Below are 25,315 nucleotides of genomic sequence, written 5' to 3'. Positions count from 1 at the left end.
AGCTCAAGGCTAGCGCTCTACCACTTGAGCCATAGCCCCACTTCCGGCTTTTTTTTCTTTTTGTTTATGTGGTGCTGGGGAATCGAACCCAGGGCCACAGGCATGCAAGGCAAGCGCTCTACCACTGAGTCACCTTCCCAGCCCCCCATGGAACTTTCTGAAATTGATTCAAGAAGGGAGGAAGGGTACAGGAGAATGATAGAGGGAATGAGTTTAATTGAGATAAATTGTATGCATATATGGAACTATCACAATGAAATATTCCCTGTACAACTAATATATGCTAATTTAGAAAGAAAGATGGAAGGAAGGAAGGAAGGAAGGAAGGAAGGAAGGAAGGAAGGAAGGAAGGAGGGAAAGAACCAAAAACAAAAGGAATAACAACCTGGCTCAAATGGTAGAGAACTCGCTAGGCATCTTCCTCCAAAATATATCATTCAATAATGTGTAAGTCTCTCAATGATATTAACACTATCATTACCCAGGCAAAGGGAAGCTCCTCAGCTCCACTATCATTGTGTGCATATATATGCATGCATGCACATGTGTGTACAAAGTCATATCCACATGCAGTTGTTCAGCTTGTATCATCTAACATGTCCCAATAGAATCCTCTAGCTGGTAGCTAAAGTACTTGTTGATTCCAACATATACTGGTCGTTTTTTTTTCCTTGTGCACCAATGTTCTAACAGATTGCTATTATTTTTTCCCTTGTCTGTGGAGGGGAGGAAAGGGAGAGCATAGTTTCCCAAATGCATGCAACAAGGAGCTCAGCTTCTCCTTCTAGGGGACATAGCCCTGCCAGCTGCTGTGTGTCCCTCCTTCACACAGGCTGCCCCTCCAGTTTATGCCTCCCAGCGGGACAGTAACTTTCAGTTCAAGCCAAAAGGCTTTGTTTAAATGTGACGTGTATGTGGTAAGCGAGCGTATTGCATGGGGTTGTTTTTTCTTCCAGTGGGTCAATGTTGAATTTACTTTCAAAACAAACAACACTATCCTCCTCCATCTTCTCAGAGTGGTGGGTGGGATTGAGAAAGGTGGAGGAAAATATCGTTTGAGTAAGAAAGAAGAGGAGATGGGTAGAGAAAGAAGGGAAGCATAGAACTCAATGTCCTTCATGAAAGAGACAAACCCACTTCTCGAGTAGTTTCAAAAAATAACCACAGCAACCATTTCCTGGGAGTCTGCTGTGTGCCAAAAACTAGGGGTTTTTTTTTGCTGGAATATATCTGATTGTGACCATCTTTTTTGTTGTTTTGTTTTGTTTTGTTTTTTGTCATGGGGCTTGAACTCAGGGCCTGGGGCACTGTCCCTCAGCTCTTTTGCTCAAGGCTAGTGTTCTACCACTTTGAGTCACAACTCTGCTTCGGTTTCTTGTGTGATTAATTGGAGATGAGAGTCTCATGGGGACTTTCCTGCTGAGCTAGCTTTGAACCATGATCCTTAGATCTCAGCTTCCTGCATAGAAAGGTTTACAGGCATGAGCCACTAGCAACCAATGTGACAGTCTTATAAACAAAAACACTTCTGCATCAGAGAGGTGGAGTGACCATCCCTAAAGTATATGGTTAGTATGTTTGTGGGGCTGGAATGGGAACCTCAGTCTCACTACCTCTGCTGGCCACACTTTGTCTACTGCTCATGGCATCAGTGAATAGGCCTGATGAATAAAGTTTACTCATATTAGATATGAGAGAAGTCTTATGAGACTATATGTTCCAAACCAAGAATGGGTATAGGACTTGACATACGTTCCAACAAAGCCAGGTAACATTCCATAATCTTCCCAAAATATGTAAAATAAGTGGTTGCCCTATGGAAGTATAAAGCTGAGGGGGAAGCAGTAGACAGTCAGGTGTTGATAAGGTATGCCATGTAAAATGGCTTAGGAAGCATGACCCACTGTGAGTGGAAAGAAGGACGGGGAGCCAATAATAACCTCCTAATGGTGAATCTTGAACTCAAGGGACATTGCACAAAGAGTTCAAAGAAATACTCAGGTCTTGTTCTGTGCTGGGAAGAGGCAAGGGTATATCTCAGAAGCTTTAGGGTCATTGGTTTGCACAGCCACTACCCCAAGCAGTAGAGTTGTACTCTTAGCACATGAGGATCTAGAGATTTTTCTAGCAGTCCTTTAAGAATAAAAATTGTGTTTCTTTCCAAGAACCTAACTAAAAACTATTTCTCTGCCACACATGCTCTCCAAGAATACTGGCCTATGATGTGTCCTTCTGATGTGAGTACCTCCATCTTCAAACAGACTAAGTCAAGCAAAGTGGGACATCAGGACTCATCTCGTTCTTTAGTCAATCTCCAGAGACACCAGAACTATGGAGACATGGAAAGTCCAGACAAAATTAGATAATGTAGACACTGTGATTCCTGGACTCAAATTGTGTAAGGGCTTAAAAACTTGTCCTTTGTCACTTAAAGCCATTGACGTAGCTTGGGGCTTGCTGATGTATTCATAGTCTTGTTCATCCCCCTGTGGAAATAATGAAATTAGGAGTAAATATCAATTCACAAGAAGAATAATGACTGATGATTTGATGTCTTAGCTGCCAAGAGACCAGGAGTCAAAGTCAACTCTTATTGAAGTACCCTAATCCACATTAATATGACAGACCAGAATTACTCTGAGGGAGCCATTAGTGTCCATTATGAAAATAACATTCATTTGCAAAATGAGGAACATACCAAAATGCAAGCTGTTCCAGCTCTTCCAGCTAAATTACACATTAAGCATGCAGACTTCCTTTCCTAACATTTTGAAATGGTTTCATGTGCACTCAGGCTGGCCAGGCCATGGATAGTCTTCTAAGACTGCCCCAAAGGTGAGGGCTGGAAAAATGAGGACTGATTTCCAAGGACACATTCAACCATGCTGGGCAGCTGAGAATGAGTGCACTCTGGAACTTCTCCTAGGAAGACAGGACACCAAAAGGCAGCTATGAGTCCCCACAGGCTTCAAGGGAGAACTCTGTGGCTTCTCACTTCGTTGATTGGAGCTTGGGAATGAAGTACAGTAGATAGTCTTCATTCAACCCTCTTCTGGTAACAGTTGTCTGAATTTCTCTTGAGTACCATTCCTTCCCTATTCTTCGTCCATACAGAAATGGCTGAGAATGATAACTCATGGGCATGAAGCTCCTACCACATGCCAGGCAGTGGTCTAAGCCTTTTATAAGCATTAACTTATTCAGTTCTTCTGCCAACTCTGTGATATTATGATCCCACTTTGAGAGATGGATCAGTTAGACTTGAAGTGAACATGTAATTTGCTCTTAACTGACAGAATCAAGATTTCCAAATCCAGGTATTGGTGCCCATAGTCTTACCACTAGCAACTACAGCTGGCCTGATGTCTAGCCTAACTCCAGGGACAGGCCATGAACTAAATCTGGACCCTTTGAGAGTCATGTACACATCCCTGCTTCATCTCTGACTCACAGGAAAAAACTTGTACAACCCAGGATTTATGCTGGAATGACCAGAAATTCTTCCTTGTTTGCTTTCCTATTCTGAACTTGAACCTGGGATGGGAAGTCTTGAATATTTGAAGGCCATTATTTCAGAAAAAAATTTCAATAGGGGACTAACGCAAGTAAAATCATAGTGAAAAGGTCTTCACAGCAAGTTTGAACCCACGAAGTTTTTTTTATAGTTTCTGGACTCTTCTGTTATATAAACCAAAAATTCTCTTTTTCTACACTGCCTTGTGTTTTCTGATATTTGGGATGTAAGTAGCCCTAACTAATGCAGAAATCAAGTGTTCCTCTAAGAACAATGCTTTCCATTTAGTCAGCAGTCTACAATGGACAAAGCTTTTCATACACACTTCATTTATTTATCCATCCAATCAATCAACAAATAAACATCTGCTGTTTATGTAAATACATTCATGAACACTCCCTCCTCCTCCTCCCTCTCATAGGCATAGTTTAGTTCCCATAACCCTGGACCTGACACTCTTGCAGCACTTACCTATAATTCCACTATTTGTTTATACAACACAGCAAGCTACAGCCTCCTCTGAATTAGAGATTCCTTTATCCTGGAAACCCAGATATCCGCCTAGGTACCTGACACATCAGCATTGCATAAGTGCCTTTCATTCCCTTCTTTCTATGCTAGCTACTGTATATGGTCAGCATGCTTGGTTGTAAAGCTGAAAACAACTTGGATTAATTTACACAGAAAGGATGTTTCTGGAGAAGTGACAAACAATCCAGAGGACCCTAGCCAGGTTGAAGAACCAAGTTGCAAAATGGATAGTCAGGCAACATGATCACCAGAAACCAAGGACACATCTCAGATCAGTTGATGAGGAAGTCCATGCCACCAACATGGGATGGTACAGGCTGTCATCAGAACCACAGAAATGAGTCTTAAGGCCTTCCTGCTTCTCCACATCATCATCCCCAGCCAACTTCCATGAGCCATATAGCAGCCTTGGGTAGGCAGAGCTTAGGGTGCATGCCTGCCCCGGCTGTCAAGGAGCGATGGGGAAATACCTCTCAGTTGATGTCAGCTGCCATCTGGGTATCTCTCTGTGGTCTTTTGATTAGCAACTGCTGTGTCTTTTCCATGTAGTTTTCTTTGTTGGGAGACATAGCTCTGCCTCCCCTGAAACTCACAACATGATAGACTCCCCTAAAATTTCTTGGTGGCCATGAGGTGACAATAATGAGAAAAATGATCAAGACATGGTTTAACCCAGGCTTTGCTATCATAAAGCTACAGAGTGGGAAGAGCACCATTAACTAAATAATCCAGGAAGAAACGCACAGGCACAATGATAAGTACAATGAAGGGGAGGAGGATAGGTTCTGAAGACTGCGTGTTGTAGGTTTCAGGTATCCATGACTGCATAGCAAGCAGTCCCCAAATTGGGTGGGCCTCACACAAACATTCGTGTTTGTCCCATGTGGTTTTGAGGGACGGGCTCTGATGGGAGGCTCTGACTTGGACTCCGTCCCTTGCCTGCAGTGAGAGGGCAGGTGAAGGTGGAATCATCATAACCCAATATGACTCTCAGCTGATGTCATCTGGACACCTAGTTGAGGTCTTTCGATCAGTGCCTGCTGTGGTCTGTGTGGCTTGGGTTTGTCAGAGCATAGTGAGAAGATTAGGAGAGGATTCTGGACTCTAACTTCAGTGTCCCAAGAATAGACTTTGAAAGACACGCAGTATTATAACTAAGATATGGACTCAATCCAGAGGCCCCTTAGTGGAATAATGGATCAAGAAGATGTGGTGCATATATACACAATGGAATTCTATGCTGCCATCAGAAAGAATGGCACCACTTCATTTGTAAGGAAATGGAAAGACTTGGAAAAATTATATTAAGTGGAGTAAGCCAGATCCCCCAAAAATAGGTTGCATGTTTTCCCTCCTTTCAAATAATTAGGATGTGCCTATAAATCTACAAGTAAACCCAATGGATAGTAAAAGACAAAAAAATTACACTCGGACCTGATAAATTAAACAGGACTCTTAAACATTCACACACTGAGACTAAAGGAGGATATTCTTAGGAGAGGACCACAAGTGCTCAATAGTTATGTATATGTAATCATATCAAATGAAATGAACTCCAAGAAATGGAAACAAGCGGTTGTTGGTTTTTAATTGTGCTGTTTGCGATTCTTTATGATTTATTTATTTATTTGTCAGTTAAAGGGCTTGAACTCTGAGCCTGGGTGCTGTCTCTGAGCTCTATTTTTATCAAAGTTGACATTCTACCACTTAGAGCCACAGCACCACTTCTGGTTTTCTGGTGGTTTATTCAAGGTAAGAATCTCATGGACTTTTCTGCCCCGGCTGGCTTTGAACCAGATCTTCAGATCTCAGCCTCCTGAGTAGCTAGGATTACAGGCATGAGCCACCAGCGCCCAGCTCTTTATTTTGTCTTTGGGTTTTTTTTCTCTTTCATTGCTGTTTTTTATTTCTATCCCCTTTGTCTTATATGTAAGATGTGTAGACAGAAAGAAGAAGTACAGAAATGGTGGGGCAAAGAGTGAACTAATTCAGCAGTGATACTATATAAATAAATGAAATAAATACACTAAATAAACTATACAACTTGGGGTGAAGGGAGTCTGGAGGAGGAAAACTGGGAGAAAATGAGGGAGGGTGATACAATTCAAAAAGAAATGCACTCATTACCTGACTTATGTCATTATAATTCCTCTGTACGTAACCTTTACAATAAAAATTTTTTTAAAAAAGAAAAACTGCAGCATTACTTGTGCAGTGTTCCATTTCATCAGAGTGACTCAAAGAAAGCACATGAAGAGCAAGAATGCCAGTGCAGTTGATTGAGAATCATCTTTGGAGATTAACTCTCAAGAATATCCTGTACTAGAGGACCCTAACCTCGTGTGAAGATCAAAGAAGATGTCCAAAGACATGTCACTGATCTGAGATCTGACAAATGAGACACAGTGAACAAGATAAAGACAAGAAGTTTGTCCTAGGCAGTGGGAACAGTATGTGCAAAGGCCATGTGCCAGTCAGAAGCAGAGCACATTCAAGTGTGGAAACAAATGCGTATGTTTGATTTGCAGCGAGTAAGGCAGGATGTGAAACAATGGAAGATAGTTGGGTAGGACCAATTCCAGAAAACATTCTATAGGCTGTCTGAAATAGCTTGCTCTGTCTCTTAACAGGAGGGGGAGTACTTTAATATGGCAATCAAAAAAATACTTGTACATTGGCTGGGCACTGGTGGTTCATGACAGTAATCCTAACTACTCAGGAGGATGAGATCTGGAGAATCACAGTTCAAAGTCAGCCTTGGGCAGAAAGCTCTGTGAGATGTCATCTCCAATTCACCAGCAAAATGCTGACCTTGAAGGCAAGGCTCAAGTGATAGAGAGCCAGCTGTGAGCAAGAAAGCCGAGCAAGAGCATGAGGCCCTGAGTTCAAGACCCAGTACCAGTAGTACTACATGAATGAGAAAATGACTGCATTCGCTTTATACATAGTTATTGGACACTGACTATAGACTAGGAATAAGAAACACTATGAGTAAAACAAATGCCTTGAGGCAGAAAATGATAAGAAGATGTCAGGTATGACATGTACTGAGAAAAGAATAATCCCACTATAGAAACCTAGTAGATGCAAGAGCCCTGTGGTGGAAGTAAGCTGGGTGTGCTCTAGAAACAGAAGAGAAAGGGGCTGTGTGCCTGGAGCACCGCAGGCCTTGTAAGGAAGAATTCAAAGCTGGTGTTCTATAAGTGGCAGGGACACAGGCAATGCTGCTTTTCTATCAAGACAGCACATCACCAGGGCTGCGGCTTCAATGACTCCGGAATGTCTCTTCTTTCTAGAATGTTTGGAATGCTCTTTCTCTCTGGCCTGGCTCTGCCTGTCCTCAACTATGAGACTCATCTTTCATCATGTACTTCCAAAGCTCAACAACCCCCAAGGAAGCAATTTGGCAGAATGTTCAAAGAACCTTAAAGATGTTCATGGCCTTTGATTCTGTGATTTCCCACCGAGGGATGTAGCCAAAGGAAATAATCATAAATACGGAAGAAGATTATCACATGAAGAAGCCAATCCCAGCGTGATTTACAATAATGAAAAAGGCACTAATAAATCAACTATTCAACCATAGGGGAGAGACTAAGTAAATTAAAGTGCATCTCCTAGACATAGGCATTCAAAAACTGTTCCTGAAAGACCAAAATAACTTCAGGAAATGCTTGTGTTGTAGTGGTAAGATGAAAAAGCAGTATATAAAATAACATATGCATAAGTCTTGTAACTATTGGAAAAACTACACACAGAGGAAACACAGTGCTCCTTTCTTTAAAGGGAAATTACAGGTGATTTATTTTTCTTCTTCATAATTCCCCTACCTCCTGTAATGAGCATTGTTACTTACAGGATGGAAAATAAATGTTATTCTCTTTAAGAAGAAAGGGGAAAGGAAAAAAAAATCAATGGCTTCCCATTCTTCGCATCACATGCAAAGACCTTAGCAGGTACTTAAGATCCTCACAATCTGGCCCCAAATTACATTTCCTACTTCTTTTTTTTCTTATCTTCCAAAAGTTTTGTTTTGTTTTGCTGGCTGCTTTTGTTTTGTCTTGTTGCCTGAATCCAGTATCCCAGTTAACCCAAGTTTCATCAACCTTCTTCCAGATGACAATGCCCCCTTTGATAGTAGACATTGGAGACATGCTATTGTTTTGCATCGTAGGCTTTAGGAAGCTATTGGGTGCAGTATGGAGGGAGAAGAAGACTATCCAGCCTCCATCTGCTCTCATGTGACTTCTACCCCTCCTCCAAGCCACATCTTTTCTCTCACTACCAAATGTGGGAGACTTTGGCTGGCCTCCCTTTGCCAACCATTTGAGCCTGACCACATCATTCTAGACGGTACTCATTTGGTGCTAAGCACACCTGGCCTGACATTGCTCTGCCCAGTGAACATCTAGGTGTTATACCCCACAAGACAAGTAGCACGTGACAGAGTCTTCTGTCCTTCTGGTACCATCCTGCCTTAACTTACCTCTACCATCACAGCATCTTGCTAATCTCAGACAAGTAAATTAGTATTCTAGAAATGAATAAATGAATGATACTTTGAACAAGACTCAGAGGCAAGACCGTATCTTGGAGAAATTTCCGTTTTAGAAAAGTAACTCATCTTCCTTCCAAGACACAGAGGCATCCGTCCCCCTGTGCTCTCACGACCGACAGCTCAAAGGGCCCTACTCCTGTCTTGATTCCATCTGGGATGGCCTAAAGAGCAGCGGAAGCCTGCTGAGCACTGAGAACAGGGCTGCACACAATGACCCTGGATTGTGTGCTTGCAGAGGGAGCAAATAAAAGGATTACAAAGCCTCCAAAAGATTCCATAGCTCTAGCCTCCACAGTGGATCTCCAGGTAAAATGACTAGCTTCTTGTTCTATATACTACTATAGTATATTATAGAGCTAACACAACAAATTACCATAGGCTTGGTGGCTTAAAACAACAGAAACTGATTCTCTCACAGCTATGAAGGCTAAAATGAAGGAGTCAACTGGGCAGCGTTCCCCTCTAAAGGCGCTAGCTTGAGTTTCTTCCTCGTCTCTTCCAGATTCTGGTGGCTCCAGACATTCCATGGAAAGTGGCCATATCATTCCCGTCTCTGTCTCAGTCTTCACAGGATCTTGTTCTTTTCTCTTTGTTCTCTCACCTCTGTGTGTCTCTCCTGTGAGCACATTTGTCACTGGATTATAGTGCCCATCTGGAAATGCAGAATGATCTCAATTTGAGATATGAAACTTAATTATATATGTAAAGAAGTTTTCCAAAAGATGCCACATTCACAAGTCCTAGGAACAAGTCCCTTGGAGAAAGGTGAATGGGTTACAATTCAACCCAGTACGTATTCTTCACATTGCAGAGACATATCATTTACCCCAATAGCTAACACTTAGTCCATTATTTTCGCCAGTCATAGGACCTAGGTACTACCCCTGAGCTTTATTTTTTTAACTCAAGGCTAGCACTCTACCACTTTGAGTCACAGCTCATTTCCCATTTTCTGGTGGTTAATTGGAGTTAAGAGCCTCACAGACTTTCTTCCCCAGGCTGGCTTCAAACCGCAATCCTCAGATCTCAGCCTCCTGAGATCTGTGTCAATATTTTAAGTGGAATGGATGAATGGATGGATGTTCTGTGGATAATTGTAAGTTCCAGTATATTTAGTGTTTGTTATCAACATAAGATGGAAACTATTTTTCCCAGACTCTAATCCTTTAAGGCATTTTTTCCTCCACCACCTAAAACTGATGCTCCTTTTTTTAAATTTTATTTTATTTTATTTGTGAACATACTGTACAGAGGGGTTACAATTGCATGGGCAGGATAATGCGTACATTTCTTACCAAGCATTGCATCCTCCTCCTTTGTTTACCCTTCACATCCCTTCCCAGCCTCTCCCCTCCCCCCCCAATCCCAATCCTTCTCCTTCCCCTCCCCTTCCCCCCCCCACTGACGTTGTAAAGCTCGTTTTGGACATGTCAACTTGTACTTCTCATTGTTGCAACAGGTCCACCTGTAAAAACTGATGCTCCTTGAAGCACATGCATAATATATCCCTATATTACACAGATATCTTAGTGTATTAATTACACCAATGGGTTTAAACAATGTTGATTACATTACTAAAACTGAGCTTAACTCAAAGAACATCCAATTTTTTCCACAGTGAAGAAAGAGTATTACATCTCCTCCTTTGCAAATAAATTTCAGATCAGTAGCTCAGAGCAGTCAGCTAATCAGTCCTAATTTTTTTTAACCCTGCACTACCTGCAACATAGAACAGCATCCATCCATGTCTGCCTTCCTAACAGCTGGTTCCTCTAGGTCACTATTATGCAAACAGAAACATAACCAGAATCTAAGCTCATTTAAACTGTTGCTGGCCCAAAACAAGTGAGATGATTTTCAGAGAGAGCAGAGACGGGCAGAGGGAATGTGAGACGATTTTTACAAATCACCCTATTTTGGAAGGGTCCTTCCAATGATGAGCTTTTGTGTATAGCCCACGGATGTAGGTACCCACAAAGCTTGTGCATTGCTGTTGAATGTGTGGGCAAGGGGCATTTGGGGCTCAGTGTGACACACCCTGGGAATGTAGCTATTTTGGTAGCTTGAATCCCAACTTCCAGAGAGGACAGAACAAACACAAGCTAACTCTGGTGACTTCCTCGGGCTCTGTTCTTTGGGAAGGAGTCAGCCAGGCAGGCAGCTGCCACTTCAAATTCCACTCCCTGGGAACAATGCACTTTATTTTTGGAAAGAGGGAAAAAACAAAGGAGAAGAGAGCAATGCCGACAAATATACATTTGCTTTTCTATTTATGCCAAGCCCCTGGCCCTTCATCACCTCAGTTACCAGTTGTTGAGAACGTCCATGGGATATAGACTTATAAGTCATCACTAGCCTGCTTCTGTGCAAGAGCAGCATAGGTCAGCTTCCAGGGCAGCACATCCTATTACAGTAAAGAGCCACATAAATAAAAGGATGGTTTCCATGACAAGCTGTTGGCTCACATGGCTGTCGTTAATGCTCCTATACAACAAATACTGTCCGGAATCCTTTCTATTAAGAGCCCCCTTTGACAGCAAGATTTGTTCTAAGTAGATCCTCATCGTTTGTGAAAATGATGATAAAGAAAGGAAGATTTCCTCCTCATTAGTTTCTATGTCTCTGTTTGCTTCTTCCCATGGAGTTTTAAATGTTCTTTTAATCATACTAGCTATATTCTCACAGGAAAGGCTCCTGGGAGAAAAAAAGGAGGGAGGGAAGAAAGAAAGAGGGAAGGAAGGAAAAAAGCGAGAAGAGGGGAAGAAATCAAAGACAAAATTTTGAAACAGTCCCACAGAGCAAGTACTTTGTCCTACTTACCACCACATTTTTATAACCTAGCATAAATATTAGTTATGGAACTTAGCAAGAATTATTTGTTGAAAATTGGAATGAATGTAAAATTATCTAATCATTGAATGGGTCAGTATTTCAAAATGTCTATTTTCAAAAATGTCTATTTCTTTGTTTCATGTATATATGTATGTATATATATGTACATGTACAAATGAAGTTTTATTCATCCATCAAAAAGAATAATATTACATCATTTGCAGGGGAATGGATGGACCTGGAAAAAATTATGTTAAATGAAGTAAGTCAGGCTCAGAGAGAAAGGGGTGCATGTTTTCTCTCAGTTGTGAAAGTTAGATCTAAATTATAAACATATATGAATACATATACAGGGTCATATGCATATATATACATATACAAATAAATTGACAAAGTATGGCATATTTAGGGGGCAGGATTCCAATGGTGTAATTCCTTTGAACAACTAACTAACTGTTTAACAAAATAAATACCAGGAAGCTGAAACATGTTTTATAAGGCAGGGAGAGGAGGTAATATCCAGGGGAGCAGTCACTGAGGGGAAAGGCGGGCCAATACAGTCATGACATTCAATGTGCATATGTGAACATGGAACCAGGAAAATGGAGTGGTTAAATGGGCTTGGGAGAGATGAGGAAGAAGGAAGGAAGGGGTGGACACATAGCTTAACAAACACTGTACTCGGGCTGGGAAGGTGGCTCAGTGGTAGAGCGCTTGCCTTGCATGCCTGAGGCCCTGGGTTCCACTCCTCAGCACCACATAAGCAAAAAGAAAAAAGCCAGAAGTGGCGCTGTGGCTCAATGGTAGAGTGCTAGCCTTGAGCTGAAGAGTTTAGGGACAGCACCCAGACCCAGAGTTCAGGCCCCATGACTGGAAAAAATAAGATAATGATAACTATCATTGTGAAGATTAAAAGGTGTTTGTGCTCGATAGGAAATGTACTCATTATTTTATTCATGTAACTGTAACCCCTCTGTACAGTATTTTTACAATAAAAAAGCATATAAGGTGTTTGTGACTTTAAAAAATAAATAAAAACAAACACTGTATTCATAACTGACACGTGGAATTGAATACCTTTGTACAACTACAGACAATTTTAAAATGCTTGTTATTATAAACGTGATGTACATAATGCAACAATGTATGCTGGAAATGTACTTTACAATGTGGGGGGAAGGGAAGTAGGGAGAGGTAAGTGGGAGAAAATAAGGGAGGGGGTAACAGTGTTTAGGAAGAAATGTACTCATTGCCTTACTTATGTAACTGTAACCCCCCTGTTCATCACCTTTACAATAAATAATACAGAATAAAAATAAAATAAAATATCTATGTCAATTAGGAAAAAAGTGACGTACAGAGGGATTACAGCTACCTAAGGCAGGTAAAGAGTACATTTCTTCTTGGACAATGTCACCTCTTCCCTTGCTCTCTTTCAGTTTTTCCCTCTTACCTCCACCCACAAGTTGTATACAACTTGTTCGTTTTCAATATAGTGTCTAATGAGAAGCACTGCTGCCTTTGTTCACCCTTTGACCCTTCATTGCTGGGCTGCTTCTCCTTACCCTCCAAAACATAGATAAACGAACAAATAAAAGGAAAGGGAAACAAAAACAGCAATAAAGAAAAACCTTGTTTCTGTTTCCTTGAATTGATTTTGATAAATATTTTATATTTTCAGATGCTCATAGACTTGTTCCTTTTGTTCCTCTCCTAAGAGTATCCTCCTCTGGTCTCACTATGTGTGATTGCCTAGAGTGTTGTATCACTTATCATGTCCCCACATATGAGAGAAAATAGGCATTGTCTGTGTCTCTCAGCTTGGTTCACCTCATTGAACATGATTTCTTCTAGATCTATCCATTATCCTGCAAATGGCATAATATTATTCTCTCTAATGACTGTGTAAAATTCCATTATGTATAGGTACCACTTAACGATCATTTTAAAGAAGAAAAAGTACCTATTTCTTGTAGAAGTAGCAGAAATTTCTTCTTTCAGCATCCAAATTCACTCTTAAGGAAAGAATTGAGAACTGGTGTTTACTAGATGTCTACATGTGCCAAGTATTTAAACTTATTATTTTACCTAAAACTACATGATAATCCTATTTGATAATGTATATAATATGTATGTATGTGTGCATACAAACAAACACGCACATATAGATGCACAAAAACATGCTAGAAGAAGTAAGATAACTGGTCTGTGATTACATCCAATCAATGCAGAAATGGGAATTTAAACACTAGCCCTGGCTGACTACAGAAACAAGTGTATTTGACTCTGCTTCTCAGGAGATCCTTGGGATGTGTCAGCATACAGACAGCACCAGCTCCTAAGAAGAGACTGTAACTTTCTAGATTCACTGGCCCTGGATCTTACTATGACAAAGTACTGGAGCACTTGGAGGAATTATTCATAATTAGGTGGTGTTTGCAATATATAACACTAAGAAGCCAGGTGTTGGTGCCTCACACCTATAATCCTAGCTAGGAGGCTGAGAGCTGAGATGGCAGTTCAAAGCCAACCCAGTTAGGGAAAGTCCATGAGACTCTTTATCTCCAATTAACCATCAGATAACCAGAAGGGGAGCTGTGGCTCAAAGTGGTAGAGCATTAGCCTTGAGCAAAAAGAGCTCAGGGACAGCACCCAGGCCCTGAGTTCAAGCCCCACTACTGATAAAATACAAAATGCATAAACAAAAAAAACGCTAAGAATTTTTCCAAAAGATGCTTATACCATTGATTTTCTCTTGTGGGGTTCCTAAAGGAGAGCAATTTGACTCACATATTTATCACTTGTTTATTCATTGTCATTCCCTTCAGATTGTAAGCAATGTAAGCTTTGCTCACTATCATAATCTAATACTAAGAACTACATACCATAGACAATACTTACCGAATGAAAGACATGGCAAAGGGGATCCCACCATAACCAGTAAGTAGGCTTCTGTGTTAGCAGGCTGAGCCTCTGGGCTACCTAGGAAGATGTGTCTGAAACCAAGGGCTGTGGTAAATCAAAAGTGTGGACTGGGGGGTGGGAAGATGGCTCAGTGGTAGAGTGCTTGCCTTGCATGCATGAGGCCCTGGGTTCGATTCCTCAGCACCATACAAGCAGGGGAGAAAAAGTTGGAAGTGGCACTGTGGCTGAAGTGGTAGAACGCTAGCCTTGAGCTGAAGAGCTGAGGGACAGCACCCAGGCCCAGAGTTCAGGCCCCACAACTGACCAGCTGGGGAAACAGCTGGACAAAATGAATTCAGACTATGGAGAATTACTCTCTCCCACCCAATTAGAGTTTGCATTCCTCGCATGTGAGAAGCCCTGAATCAGATGGAAAGTAGCATTTTCAAAGTTGTAGCCTTTTGTAAAGGCTGCCTGGTCAACTCCAGTTTCCCAGACACTGTATGTGGTGATTCCAGACTGAGAGAGAACCTTCATCCACCCTGAATGATGAGTCTTCTGAGGTCCAGGACCTTGAGCCAAAGCCAAGGAGCTCTCAGAAGTGAAGATAAGCTGAAAGAATCCACCCTCCATTAGGGCCTGCCTATTAAGAATCAAAGCTGTGAACTCTTTGTTTCCACTTGTTGGGATAGGGGGAAACATGACCCAATGTCACTTAGCTCATTAGTAGTAGATGCAAGACTTTAACTCAGCTCTTCTGATATTCTCTAACCCAACATTATTTTCACCACCCCAGAGGAAGCTGGGGAGGACCAACACAGTGTGGAAAAAGAATCACACAGCACACAGTCATCATCATCATAAATAAATGTTCATTGGGATTCTAGTAAATAAAAGATAGGATCCTTTAATCTTGTGAATCTTGTATGTTAGGCCAAAGAGGACAAAAAAAAATGTCGTGACTAGTATATGAACTGGGCACAAGTAACCCTCTTGAAAGATGAGAAGGTGGGATATTGAAGAGCAAATGCTATAGAGGTAAGAGGCTGGTGACTTGGCATCATGATAGAGTACTTAGTCTAGTATGCTCAAGACCCTGGTTCCATCCCTAGTACTGCCAAACGTATCAGTACAGAACGTTAGTACAGAATTTACAATGTAGGTTTGAATTCTAGGCCAACACTTTAGTATTTCTTACCTCTGTCAAGTCACTTACCCTCTGTAGGCTCTGTTTTATCATCTGCAAAATGCAGACAATACTTTCCTCACAGAATAATTTTCACCATCAAACCAAGTCATGCATTCAGAACCTTTAGCAGAATTTTTGCATACGGGGTAGGTTTTATAAACTTTGTTTTGATATCCACCCACCTCTATCAGTCTTAGAAAAGAAAGACTTGTTTATAGAAAGAAAAATAAACAGGATGTAGCAGGTATATAATAGTGTTATGTCATTTGCCATGACCGTGATGCAGAACCAAGTAAGACTGTTAAATGCTATGTCTCACACTGATTGCCACAGAAGGGGACACCTTGAACAGTTTATGAAGAGTTACATGAGCACCACCTCTAACCCTCACATCTGACTGAACCGCAACTGGCATTCTAAACAAGGCTCTCTAATCCAGCACTGATTCGGTGAAACCATCCTAAAAGAACTGAGCTAAGCCAGTTGGATGGTTGTTTTGGGTATGTTTTATTTTTCCTGTCTAGAATTTGAATTGAGGAATACCAGGACAGTAAGGCATTTAGCAACAAGAGATGAAAGATCTTGAGATGGAAATAAACCAGAGGGGCCATCATAAATAAAGTGAAGTTATGAGGGTCAGAAATGATGAGGTCAAGAACACATCAGGACTGAGGTCATTGGCCTGTAGGAAGTACAGAACTAGCCATGGAGACGCAGTGAGTCATGAAATGGTGGAACACCAGAGTCAAGATCCATGCACTCCTGAGACTAACATTCCTGGAACCACTCCGGATTCCATATGACCTTACAATTCCCCTTTCAGTCTCTGGGTGGCCTGTTCTGCTGGAGTTCTTGATCTGCCCCAAGCCAAATGAATGGCTGTTCCCAACTTCCCATGGTTCATGCAATCCTATGACAAAATCTGTGAATAAGATAGATGAATCTTTGTGTCTGCACCCAAACAAATCTGCTGAAGTCAATCCATTTGCTGTATTTAATATTTACCCAGGGTTTCCTGGGGCCCATCCAATTTCATCACTTTTCCCTGATTTTTGAAAGAGATTCACTTGAACCTATAAAGAAAGGAAACTTCATCTTTACACTTCTTCATGACTTTTGTTATAACTAGTCACAAATAAGAATGGCTTCGATTTCGACATAGGAAGTGTGGTCACTTGGTGATGCTCTGGGCAATTGTTTAAGTTCTTTGAGGTGAATGGAGTGAGGAGGGAAGACACAGAGATAGATATAAATCTCCTGCACTCCCCCCAAAAGAGCATTCAGTTGAGATCATTCAGCAGAACCCTACAAAAATCTATCAAGAAGAATGTGTGCTAGTTCTGTAAGGATAGAAACCATGTGTGTCTTATTGGCTATGTATCTTCTATATCTGGCCCTAAGTATAGAACCTAAACAGCTCTCAAAAAAAAAATTAACTTAATGAAGAAAGGGAGAAAAAGTGGGAGGGAACAGTGGAAGAAAGAAGCCATGAAAATGTGCCTCTCGGGTCTCCTGCTACCAAATGACTGATAGCTCCAGCTGCTGAGCAGCAAATGCACCACCCAGTGTGCGATGAGACATGTGTCCCATGGTGGCTCTCAGCCAAAGCGTTGGCGTGGCAGGGATACTAAGGCACAGAGTTCCTGCAACGTGTAGCATTCCTCTGATGTGGACTTTGGCCCACAGACTTCCACTGGACTAGCCAAACTTCTTAGAATTGCACTGCAGCCTGAGATTCCACCTACCCAACCTTCTTTCTTCTCTCTTCCCAAGTGTCAGTCCTGTAGTCGTCTAAAGGTTCTCTATTCTTCCTTGGTTCGTTATTCTCTTTTTTGTTCTTCATATTCATTTCCCCCAACAAATTAAACCTGTGTTGGCATCCATATCTTGGAGAACTTACACAATACGAGGAAGGGCTGAGAGACGGAGGGAGAGTACTGAGGCTATCTCCATATTCCTCAGCTTAGAAAAAATTAGGAACTGGAAGATTTTTCCAGTTCTACCCTAGAAATTTGCTAGAGTTACAATGACCTTCTTGACACACAGATCTGGATGCACTCTCTACTCTTCTCTGTTCTGCTCTGTGCCCAGGAAGTTGATTTCTATAACCTATATCTTTTGGGCTCACACCAGCTGGCTTCAGGATGGGCTTGGACACTAGAAGGCACCAATCAGAAGACTGGAATGGCCTCCAGGGGGAGACTCTGAGCAGGTTTATTATCCCTGTATCAGCATGATGCTCCTCCCAAACATTGCATTATTCCCTCAAGACCACAGCTTTAACCCAGTGACTGCTTACCTCTCGAGAATCCAGACACTATTTGGTTATGCACAAGTTCAGCTTGTTGCTGTTAGGCTGATTGTATTAATGGCCTCCTTACAGCTACATCATGCCCTGAAACTTCATAGTCTCTCCTCTTCGGACTCTGGTCTTGCCATGGAATTTTCCTTGGCCAGTAGAAAAGTTAGAAACTTTGGCCAATGTGAAAGCAGAAGCTTAAAAAAACTCAAATATTTTCTATTTCCACCATGAGATGGTGAGAATCTCACAGTATAGCTGGGATACTCTGTTAGAGGGTTATAAGGAAGTACAGTTTTCCCAGCCAAAGCTTCCTATACCAACCAACCCCAAGACATATGAAAATCCTCAACCAAAACACAGCAGAAACACTAGGCCTGCAACTGACTAAAGACAATGCATCAGCCTAGCTGAGACCATCTGGCAAACTCTAGCCCCATGGCCAATAATGAATATTTTAATGTTTAAGCCATTGAACTACAGGATAGCTTATTACCAGCAACAGCATAGCAATAGGTAACTAAGAAGGTGCTTTAATTAGTTTTCAGTTCAGAGAGGAAGTAAAGTATGGCCAAACGTACTTAGCTTTGTGGCAAAGAAGAAAGGGACCTGAGAAAGGAAGTATTAACAAGGACTTCCTGTATGTTGAGGTTGCTATACCCACCAAGAAGGACCTGATCCTATGTTAATTTCCTTGGTCCAAACCAGCTCTAAGTGCAAAAGGCTGGGAAAATCACCCTGCAAGGAGGAGACAAGACAACTTCTATGCAGCTGCATGGGATATGCACTGAAAACCAAAGTTGAATGAAGCTGTTCTGAGAATTCCAGTAATGCAAGAGCAAGACCCAGAGAACTGGTCAGGAAAGTTGAAGTGGATCCAGTCCTACCCTACTAGCTAAGGCCATCAAACAAAACTTCACACATGGCCAACACCCTGACAAGGATAAACAAAGTCCTGAGACTGGGAATCTCCAGGTAGAATTGGATCCAGAGATGCGATGGATCCAGCATTACACATGAATAAGACAGAGATGGCCACGCCCCCTGCAAATCTAAAAACAGCTACAGTTTTGTTGGTGATGCCCTCTCCCCCAGAGATGGTGATAATGGCCTCTAAACAGCATATTCAGAAATTTTTTTAAAAGATATGAAGGAAATCCCTCCTATGAATCAAGAGAGACCTACATAGGTACCTAAAGGTTACTAGTTGAAATATGGGCCATGTATTTAGGCTCTCTTGCTTCATAGCAAACAGCCTCAGAATGAAATGCCTTTAACATCGTAGCATATTTCATGAAACTTAGGCAGACACAGCTGGCTACTTATTCTGTTCCCAGGAACACTTAGCTGGTTATTCGGTTCCACGCCATATGAACAAATGTCACTCAGTAGTATTCAACTGGCTGATGCGCAGAAGCCAGCCTCACTTCTATATCTAACACTTGTACTGGGACTGCTACATGGCTAGGTTCTGCTTGGAGTATGCAGATATCTCAAATTCCTACATGATATCTAGGGGCTCACAGTAAAATGATTCAAGTAAAATGTCCAGTGAAAATCTTTAAGTCTAACCAGGCACTGGGTGGTTTATACCTGTAATCTTAGCTACTTTGGAGACTGAGATCTGTGGGTCAATGTTTGGAGTCAGCCAAGACAGAAAAGTACTTGAGACTCTATCCTCAAATAACCAGCAAAAGGCCAGAACTGGAGGTTTGTCACAAGTGATAGAATGCCAGCCTGGAGCAGAAAAAAGCCTAGTAAGATCTTGAAGCTCTGAGTTCAAGCTCCAGTGGTGAGCACGTGTGCATGCGTGCACACACGTGCACACACATACATGCACACATGCACACACAGCATCATATGACCCTGCTTTTGAAATTTTATTTTATTTTTTTTTGGGTCCGGTCGCGGGGCCTGAACCCTGGGCCTGGGCGTTGTCCCTCAGCTCTTCGGCTCAAGGCTAGCGCTCTACCACTTGAGCCACAGCGCCACTTCCGGCTTTTTTTTTCTTTTTGCTTATGTGGTGCTGGGGAATCGAACCCAGGGCCTCAGGCCTGCAAGGCAAGCGCTCTACCACTGAGCCACCTTCCCAGCCCATGCTTTTGAAATTTTAGAACATTGCTGCCACCACCAATCTTTCTGCTAATCATATCACCTTAAATAGCTCATATTCAAGAGATGGGCAATAAGACTCCATTTCTCAATGGCAGGAAGAGCAAAGAATGAACATTCTTATTGTTGACTGTGGAAAAGAGCAGAAGAACAAAGGTGATAGTCAAAAGGTGTGGAGAGGAATGCCAGGAGCAAGGAAGAGCAGAACACATGAACCATGACCACCTGGAAGGACCACTTCCTGACGGGAATATTTGAGTACCCACAGACCCTGATCCATAACCCCCCTCCTACCACTCATGTGTTATGGCTCTGTGCTGATTCCTTCCCTAATCTCAAACCCAGAATAAGACTTTCCCAGTCAGGGATGAGCTACTGCTCACATCGACATTATCAGCATCTATCCCAAGGTCCTCTCCAGCAAGAATGGAAAAAAGACATGGGTTAAGGCCAGCCCAGACAGAAAAATCCATGAGACCACCCCCTTCTCAACCTACAGCAGGGTACCATATTGTGCACCTGTAAACCCAAGCTACATGAGAGGCTGAGATTGGCTCCAGCAGGAAAAGTCTATAAGATGCCTCCACAAAGGGAAGCTGGGGACAATGGCACATGCCCGTGATCCTGGCAACATCAGAAAGCCTCAAGTAGGCCAAGTGTGGCTCAGGGACTCTTAGGTGAGAATCAAGATATTCACAAATAACCAGAAAAAGATAAATTAAATAACAGGGCTGGAGTCAGGGCTCAAGTAGTAGGTCCCCAATTTAGAAAGCCAAGGCTCTGAGTTTAAACTGGAGTAACTGCCAAAACAAAAACAAAAAAGAAAAGAAAAACTCCTAGATGAGAGCCTCCCAAAATGTTAGTCAAAATCTCTGGGTGATAGTATATTTTGAGTAATTTGAAGTTTATTTCCTTTGATTTAGAGAAATACCGGCACACATTCAAAAACAAAATACAGCTACCTTTGGAAATCATTCTAAGATTATTTTTTCTCTTATAGAAACATCTGGCTCTCCACCTTCACTTGCAGCGACTCTTAGTCTTTCTTCCTGAGATTCAGCCACTCAGGTCACTTCAGGACACGCCAGACTAGAAATGGTATGACAATCACAATACATGTTTACTGGATTTAATTCTATAGCTGAATGTTCATTTGGTTTTTCCTTCTCTATACTACATTGGTCTGTGACAGGTTTCCCACCTCAAGATAGACTAATCTGATGTGGGTTACTTCATACAGGTTAATATAGCACCCTATCCGGTCCTCTTCAGTATCCAAGGACTCAGAAATAGTAATACTTTTGCAGGTGCCTTGAGGTTCTGGCCACATCTCAATCATACTTCTAGGGACCTGGGTCTCTTGGGACTCAGCTTGGGTACTGCCTCCTCTTGGCAGTACCTCTGAGCTTCTGTTACTCCTAAATTAACTGGCTCCTTTGATATTCTTAAGGCACCAGTTAATCCCAGAATTTATTTCTAATCCTAGCTCTGAATTATATCACAACATCTTATCATTTCCTTTTGAGTTATCTGTTTTTCCAACTAGAGATTTCACCTTCTTCATTTTCATAGTCACTGTCCTGGAGAGTAATGAGCATATAACATTTGGATTCGTGTTGAATAAGTGAATGGGAAGAAATAGAGGTGGGACCAGAAACTGTATTTTGATACAATGACTCCATAGTTCCTCTTCCAGTTCCCCCTCTTCTCCGCTCAGAAATGTACCTCTGAGTTGTCCACAGCAAAGCACAAGCCACATAGTTAGCTCTTACCTGCTTGGTCCATGTCCACAGATTCAAACAACCAAGGAAAGAAAAACGCAGAGAAAACTTGTGTCTTTTCTGAACACATGTAGACCTTTCTTTATCATTTTCCCCTAAACAAAATGGTATAACAACTATTTACATAGAACCTACATTAGGCCTGGTAAATAACCTAGAGAAGACTGAAAGCATTTGGGAGGTGTTGGTTAAATACTAATACTGCACAATTGAGTATCCTTGGATTTCATATTTACACAGGTTTTGGAACCAATCTCCCCATGGATACTAAGGGATGATGTGTGTCTTTGTTTTAAATAGGACTTTTTCAGTAACAGCTAAAATTAACATTCAAAAAGAAGAGTGGGGACTCTGTTGGCCTATTTCACTAGGAACGCTATGGATAACGTTAGCACCAGGCATACCTGTATCAAGAAAGTCAAGCATGATCCTCAGTACTTCCCCACATTTCTGTGGTTTACTTTCATTCCCATCTATTCTAAGTAGGCCTTTCTAAAATACTAAAAAAGAAAAAGAAGAAGATAGAGATTGGGGTGGGAGTGAGGAAGGAAGGAAAGAAAGAAAAAAAAGAAAGAAAGAAATCTGTTAACTCCTATTTATATCCTTCTAGCTTTCTGACCTTAGATGCAAGCCACTTTCTCCTCCAAATGCAAAACTCCATGAAGAAAGTAAGAAAACAAGAGTAGCAGAGAAGGACCCTCAGGGTCAAACCCCACTCCACAAGAATACCATTCTGTGATTGGCAGATCAAGACCACATCCCACCCCATCTACACAGGAAGCATGAATCATGATTGGCAATTCATAGGAGTGGGGGCTTCCTAGACAGAAAAAAAAAAGAACATTTCATATATGATATCTTCTCCAAATCACTGGTAAAGTCACCTGAATAAGAATGCCCATTATTATCTGGAAAATTCAGGCCCAGTATTTGGTCTAGAGGAAGAAAAATCCGTGGGCCAAATCACTTTCTCCCTTCGCCTACCCATATTCCTTTTCAAAGAAGATTTTGTTTCTCTCTTATTCATGTCTACCAACATGATACTGGGTGGTCAAACTCTCAAGACTGCTCAGAGCCTGTAGTCAAACTCTGACAAACCAGTCCAGAGCCCCACCTCATGTAAGAAGCCTCTCCCCACAGGGCCTCAGTAAGCTCCAGGCTGGGCCTGCCAGCCCCAATCAAACCCAGCCCTAGAGCCAATCCCAAGGCCAGCATCGTGCTGCTCCAGGCTACCTCCTGCCAAAGTGTTATAGTCAGGCTTTGCTTCCCAGACTCTTCACACTAGGAAGACTGGTGCGTCTTGTCTCAGCCTGGCTCTGACAAGCCAGGCCCCTTGGCCTGCCTGGGGGCTGCAGATCAACGGCACTTTGTCAGCATCAGCGCACCTTAAAGAAGCTCAAGTGCAGACTGAATGGAGGCGTCTGCAGAACTCCTGGCCCGGGCAGGCCCTCTGCGTGTTTGGGTAAAGAAATATGCAGCCTGAGCTGTGGTCATTGCTGCCTGAGCCGCTGAGCTGCAATCAACATCAACACCACAAGGACACAATATTTTCTCCCAATTTACAACACGTTCATTTATTTTGGAATTTCTGTGCCAGCTGAGGCTACAGGGCGGTGACAGTGGAAAAGTTGTCCTGGGGCCAAGCAAAAGAGAGTGTTGCAACTGAGCTCCTGTTCTGAAAAAAAAAAAGGGGGGGGGGTTCGAAAGCAGCAAAAAGCAAGCTAGACTAAGAGGATGACCTTCTACACACAGAAGCCCACAGGCCATAGCGGGAGGCTGGTGGATGATTGTAACTACTAATTTGGGGGTCCCATATTGCTCCCACCACAAGGATCTGCAGATAGATCATCAGAACTTGGGGGCCTAAGACATCACTCGCACATGTACCACCTCCTCCCCGAAGTTTCCATGATACAATATCATGGAATACAATATCATCTTTCTCCAAGTTCTCCAGGGAGTCAGAGGTCACAAGGCAAGCCCCACCACTCTAAAGCAGATTTTATTGGAAACCACTGTGGAGAAGTGGGAACGATGTGATTTGGAGTACAAATACTTTGAATTTGAATGGTTCACCCTGCTGTGTACTTACTCAGTGACCTTGGACAAAGGTCTTCCCTCTAAGTGTTTCTAAGTGATCACAACAATAGCTAAGTAGCAGCCCTATGATGGGAAATCAGCAAATGTATTAAAGACTGCAGTATAATGGCCAATGCTTTTTTTTTTTTTTTACCAGTCCTGGGGCTGGAATTCGGGCCCTGGGTACTCTACCACTTGAGCCACAGTGCCACTTCTGGGTTTTTCTGTTAATGTGGTACTGAGGAATTGCACCCAGGGTCTTGCATGCTAGGCAAGCACCCTACCACTGAGCCACCTTCCCAGCCCTGTGACCAACTCTTTTGTCTTTCTGGATTTTTTTTTCTTTATTGCCTCTTTTATAGATTCTCCATGAGGCTTTTTGGTGTGCCTGTCAAAACAGAACAAGATGTTTACCCGGGTGATAGATCTAGCTGTTGGGCTCTTTGGAACAGAGAACTTCCCCAGACTGAAGAGTAGTCTATGAAAGGAGGTAAGTAGTGAAGAAGGAAGAGTGGATTCCACTATAATGTGCATGAATGGCACCCCAACAAGAAGCCCTAGGGGGCTTGGTCACAAGAGGACTCAACAGAGAGGTCAGTCTGTTCCAGACATAGGAAGGCACTTGTGACAGTTGTCTAGAGATGTCTTCCACACATGCTCTTCTTCTCTAAGGAAGTAATAGGCAACACAACTCAGTTGGGAGCCCAAGTACATCCTTGGCAATTTACTAACAAGAAAATAGCCTTGCCCAGGAGGAGTACCACTCAAGGTATCGCAGCTTACAATTTAGTTGTCTGGATTTCAACAAGAATGACTAACTACAGTCAATTTTCATAAAGCCAACCAAACTAGTGAATACTGAGCCACTCTACCTTGGAGGAAAAATACAAGTTTGTGTGTGTGTGTGTGTGTGTGTGTGTGTGTGTGTGGTACTAGGGTTTGAACTCAGAGCCTTACTGGTGTTACAGTCTTATGACTCTCTGGTCACAACATTTCCATCACCCCATCAGTCCAGTATGTTGTTTGAATGTTGTGTTTTGGCTTAAAAGCACTGTGACGGTTAATTTTTGTGTCGATTTCACTGGATTAAAATATGCCCATATAGCTGGTTAAAAAAAAAAAAAAAACACTATTTCTGGGCATGTCTGTAGAGTGTTCTGGAAGGCATTAGTGTTTAAATTGGTTGACTGAGTAAAGTGTATTGTTCTTATTCATGTGGGTGGGCAGCATGCAGTCCATTGAGGATCTAAATATAACAAAAAAGCAGAGAAAGGGCAGATTTACTCTCTCTGCTTGAGCTGAGACATTCATCTTCTCCTGTCTCAGCCATCAGCACTCTGAAGTCTTAGGCTCTCAGACTCACACGAGGACGTCACTGCCACACTTTGTCGTTGCCCCTAGTCTTGAATTCGTGGGCCTTCTGACTCAGACCATATTTACAGCACTGTATTTCCTAGTGCTCCATCTTGGAGATGGCAGGTCAAAGGATTTCTTGGCCTCTATAACCACATGAGTC

This window comes from Dipodomys ordii, unplaced genomic scaffold (assembly GCF_000151885.1).
Source record: "Dipodomys ordii isolate 6190 unplaced genomic scaffold, Dord_2.0 Scaffold7, whole genome shotgun sequence".
In the NCBI taxonomy this organism is placed as follows: domain Eukaryota; kingdom Metazoa; phylum Chordata; class Mammalia; order Rodentia; family Heteromyidae; genus Dipodomys; species Dipodomys ordii.
This window is presented reverse-complemented; position numbering follows the sequence as displayed.